The sequence below is a fragment of the Histomonas meleagridis genome (assembly GCF_020186115.1).
Source record: "Histomonas meleagridis strain 2922-C6/04-10x chromosome Unknown contig_1, whole genome shotgun sequence".
In the NCBI taxonomy this organism is placed as follows: domain Eukaryota; phylum Parabasalia; order Tritrichomonadida; family Dientamoebidae; genus Histomonas; species Histomonas meleagridis.
The window spans coordinates 1,369,364-1,375,363 of NW_027150746.1; positions in this window are offsets into that span (position 1 = coordinate 1,369,364).

Here is a 6,000-nt window from a genome sequence, read left to right on the forward strand (position 1 = left end):
ATACCATTAATACTATTTACTGTTATATTACCGTTATTATTAAAACTAATTGTACTTCCACCTTTGCTTGAAAACTTAATGTATCGGTTATTGCTCTAATTCTCCACGTATTATCTTTATTATAATCATCTCTATAATGAAAATCAATATACTCACCGACTTCCATGACTCCATCTGATTTAATAGTCGCGATTGATGGAATATTTACTGTTGAATTAGAACCTCCTCCAATACTGTTTGAAATATAATATCCGTTAATGGAATTTGCGACAAGACTACCATTAATAGCTAAATCATTATTAATTATTTCATGTGTATGATTTTTTAATGCAAAATCATCTGTTGAATAACCATTAATGGTATCAATAATTAAATTTGTAATTGAAACATTATTACTATCTTCATTGATTTTTACGAATTGTTTATATAAATCCAATACTTTATTTATATTACCGAACATTTCAATTATATATGCATTTTTCATTATATTTTCTCCAGTAAGTATATCATCAACTTTAATATTATTATTGATATACTTTAAATTTTTAATGCTACTGTCTAACGGTGATATTACAACATGATTTCTTCCGTAAGTGAAAACAAATGATTTGTCATAACTATTTATCTGTAATGTACATATACCATTTGATAATGTATAAGATGTTTTTTGAATGATTAATGTCTACAACACTGTTTTGTATTCATTAATGCTCTAACTATATTTTCAATTTTTTCAAACTGTGAATTTGACATTTTTAATAAGATAAAAATGTATAAAACTGAAAATCAATTTACAACAACTGCGTCTCAGTTACCGATTGAAGAAAAATTATACAAATCTTGATTTAGATAAGTATGAAGTATTAAATCCTCAAAATGGTTATACTTTCCGTTATCCTCAACGTTGGTTAGAGTCTCCGTCACAGAATAAAGCTATTGGCATAAGAAGATTAGATATAACGCCGACCGCTCACGTTTTCTCATTACAGTTTGAAGTAACTAAACCTGAAAGCGTCAGTGGTTCTTCACCTAATCCACGTATCATTAAAATTCAAGTTATGGCGCAAAATACTTTATTTGAAATTTTAACGTCAATTTGTAATAGTTTTAATAATTCATTTGCGAGTTATAGATTATCTTATGAATACGAAGACTCAGGCAATTTATATTTTGCTTGTACTTATGTAGGCTCGGATGAAAGCCAAAATCTTGTCGCAAAATTTGCGATTGTTGATTCAGGAAGTACTACATCTAATTTAGAAAGTTTTTTGAAATTCTTAAATCAAGATGTAACGTCAGAAAGTATAAGTTATTTGTCAACTCAAAAGGAAGTAATGACTTTTAATAATGTTTGGAACAGAGAGTATTTAGAATTTCATGCTTCATTTAGTGATTCAAAACGAAGATTCATTGGCATCAAAGGTGATTTTTATGAAAAACCTACTGTATTATATAACGCGCCAACTGATGGCTCAACATTTAACATTAGATTTACAACAAACGGTAAAAATAATATTTATCCGAAATATTGCAGGTTTATTATTCAATTAGTATTTCTTTATAATTACAGAAAAACTGTTGTACTTTAAGAGTAAAGTGACCTTTTAATATCTTCAGGGATTTCTTTTTATCTCCTTCCTCTTCGTTAAATACAACATATATTTTTATCATTGTATTTACGATTGAATTTAAAACGTAAATGGTTCCAATAACACACATCCAAACACCAATAAAAAACATTTTACATAAATTAAAATGTTAAAAAAGTATGTTAAAAAAGTACCATTAAAATTTTGAGGGTTAACTTTAACCAAAAAGTGAACCCTCAACGAATCCGAGTAAATTAGCGTTTTTCGGGTGATCTGACGTGAATATTGCATGTTTGCTCGAGTTACTGAAAGGTTCACTTTTTGGTTAAAGTTAACCCTTGAATTTTTTATATATGTTTTTCATAAATTTTTACAATATATAAAATGTATAATGCAGTAATTGATTATACAATTTCTTCCTACGACGCTGAACATTACAATAGAATTGACGTAAACTTACCGTCACCGCCAACACGTCAAGCAAAAATGATTGTAACGTCGCTAACGACTAAATGTTCTATTGTTGTTATTGAGAAAGATGATTTTATACAGATTAACGGTAAAAAATACTATTTCAATAATGATTACACTGACTTAAACTCTCAAACGTTTATATTACTGTTGAATTCTTTAATTCAAGAATCAGGCGTTACGTCTGAAGTCGACGAAGCCGGTAGAATTGTATTTACCTCTTCAAATGCTTTTACAATAAATAATGCTTCATATAATATAATTCAAATATCAGGATTATACTCACAAATTCTTCCTATACCATCAACATTTAATGGTACAGATACATTTGAAATATTCGCTGAATCAGTCGGAAATACTTTATCAACTCCAGTATTATATCTTTTGTCGAATGTTGGAAAAAAGTTCTTATAGAAATTTAAACGAAACCATTAACATTTCAAAAAATCGTTCTTAGAATCAATAACTCTTTTTCGGCAAATTTTCCGATTATTGTATCAAACGCTGATTTTGAAATTGACATAAATTCTAATGATTTGTCACATATACAGTTGACACTCGTTGACGCAAACCTTCACGAAGTACATTTACTGAATCCAATGTATATAACAATTTCTGTTCAAGGCATACAGGATGAAGATTTATTTGTCGGTGAGATTCAAAATCAAAAATGAATTTTTATGAAACATTGTTTCCGAATCTTAAGATTCTTTCATTTTTTTATTTCATTTTTTGATCTATAATAACTCTTCGTGCTTTAATGTGAATACTAAACGTACCGTGTGGGTCTTTCATTTTGCTATATTCTTTCCATAAAGCTTTTGCGTCAAAAACACTCGCTGGTGATTCCTTCAACAGATCGAAGAAGTCTTCTTGTCCAATTCCATTAAATAATACAATATCTGACAAAGTTCTTTTTATATCTTTTGGTATACTTTTTGTTGTTTGCACACAAATGATAACGTTAATATTAAAGTGTCTGAGTTTTTTAAGTAATCTTGACATCTCCGTTTCTTTACTTCTCAGCAAAGGATGATTAGCAAAATCATCTAATATCAACAAACATCTATGCGGATAAGTTTTCCATTGATATTTCGCTAACTTTTCAGAAATGTATTTTAATTTCTTCTTTGAGTTATTCAAATTATATTTCATAAATAATCTTTCTACTTCTTCATCCGTTTTCTTAAAATCAGAATTGATATATTTAATGATAGAATTATATTTTTAAAATTCTCCGAATATATTTATTAATCCAGTCTAACAAATCAGTATCTTTTATCGCAACAAGTTTCGTTTTCTTTATTGCTTCTTTATAAGTATTTACTGTTTCATCAAATTTTGAGGATGTACTACAAATAGTTATTAATTCAAAAAACGGTTCGTTAAATAATACTTCTTGTTTCGCTCCGAGTTTAACGTAAAGATATGATTTGCCTGAACCCATCGGCGCTATAAAAGCTGTTATTCCGTTTTGAGCAAATAAGAATTTTTCATGTATTGGTTTTATTTTCGCGTTTTCTAAAATTTCTTTGTTTTGTTTTTCTAATTTATCAAACAATTCTTCTATCTCATCAAATTTTTTATCAACCTCTTTTAAAGAAATTTTTCGCATTATTTTTTATTTATAAAAATAAATTTTTTACCGTTAATAAATGGATTCATTCCAAGATTATTTGATATCAGAATATAAAATTGATTACGCCGCTGTTGATTTTAAATATAATCATAATACAACAGTGAAGATAGACAAACCAACAAATAAACCTATACTTCATAATAATATTCTTGTAGGCGTTAAATTTTATGATAAGAATTTAAAACTTCTTGAATCAGTAAATTTAAAGTTTACCGATAACATTCTTACTAAAACAAATGAAAAGAAACTTGTAAATATTGCTCCTGCAGAATTAAATAATAGATTTATGAAAGCCAGAAATGATATCGTAAAACGAATCACTGACGAATTAGTCGAGAAACGAGAAGAAATTGACAATAGAATTATATCATTAAATGCTTACGTTGGAAATGAAAATATCACGTTTTCAAAAGAGTTTGAAGGCTTAAAAATAACTTTCCCGGGAAGCGAGCACACGCGAGCATCGAGCCTTCAGGCGAAGACTACAAACGACAAGAAATCGTTTGATATGTGACTTTGTCGCAGTTTGCCATCGGCAAATGTAAATCATGTGAAAATAACTATCATATAACGAGATAAATTTATTTTAAAATTTCAATGTCAGTTTTTCACTTTTTCAATGAACGCCTTACGTTCGATTCCCTAACGTAGCGTTTTTTATCAACACCTTACGTTCGATTCCCAAACCTATTGAATTTTATTTTTGAACTTTTTTTACTCGTTCTACCTTAACGTTCAACTCTAACGTTCTTCCTTAACGTTCGACTCTAACACTCATCCTTAACGTTCACTTTATCCTTCGTCATAAACACCGTCATAAAATTCGTCATCAAATATTTTTTACATTTGCCACTAAATTCAATGACAATTCAAAAAATTTTACGTTTGACACTAATTGATAGCATCATTCAAATTCATTTCCCGCCAATATTTTCAGTACCTATTCAATTATTAATCGTTTTGCCACCAAATTAAATGACAATTCAAAAAATTTTACATTTGCCACTAAATTAAATGATAATTCAAAATATTTTTTACAACAACTTCAACCGTCATTTTCTCCGTCCGTTAATTTCCGTTAAATTTTAAACAGAAAACGTTTAAAAAAAATTTTTTGAAATCCGTTAAAAAAAGTTTATTTTTTACAACTTACTTTTTCAGCGGTTGTTCAAATTTATCAACCATCATTTTCTCCGTCCGTTTATTTTGCGTAAACGGATTTTATCAAGAACGTTAATTTTTCATCAACTGACATGTGATATGAAATGAAAAAACATGTTATGCGAAATGAATTTTTCGGAAATGTTATGAAAAGACATGTTATTTGAAATTGTAAAAAAGTGGTTCCATAAAAAAATTCAATAGGTTTGGGAATCGAACAAACGACCGTTACACAAAAAGTGACACTCGAAAAGTGACACAAAATTTCTGAGGGTTAAAAAAATAAAAAAGTGAACCCTTTTTTTGAACCCTCAACGAAACGAAGTAAATTAACATTTTTCGGATGATTTTACAAAATAAAAAATTAAAGCTAATTTTAAAAAAATTTAATTTTTTATTTTTAATAAAATATGAGTTGGAAAACTTGCGTTGTAAACCGAAATTATGAGATTAACACAGAATACCCTTATGCCATTAGAAGAAAAAATGATAAAAAAGTCATTAAAGAATTTTCAATTAAAACTACCGGATATATTGCATGTAAATTAAACAGAAAATTATATCTTAAACATCGTATTGTTGCATTACAATTTATTCCAAATCCTGATGACAAACCTTTTATAGATCACATAGATCACAATCGTTCAAACAATCACGTTTCAAATCTCCGTTGGGTTTATCAGTCAGAAAATCTAAAAAATACTTCTTCATATAGCGATAGAGCTTTTGAATTCTTCGACGAAATCAATGAAGATTCAATTGAAATTTTAGAATACGGTAACCATAAATTTAAAGATTATTATTATGATCCTGAGCTTGATTCTTTCTTCTTCTGGAACGACATTAAATTTAGAAAATTAACAATCTGTTATGATAAGCGCGGTTTGGCATTTGTTAGAGCGTATGACGTGAATCATAAAAAAAGTACAAGTACGTTATAAAAAATTCATGAAACTTTACGGATTATTATAAAACTTAGTTTAAATAATTTATTTTTTTTTTTTTTTTTTTTTCCGTTAAATCCTTCAACGTTGAGGGTTCACTTTTTGGTTAAAGTTAACCCTCGAAATTTTAACCAGTCCTTTTAACATCAACACCCTCAGATCCTCACAACTTTCCACATAGCATTAACAACAACTC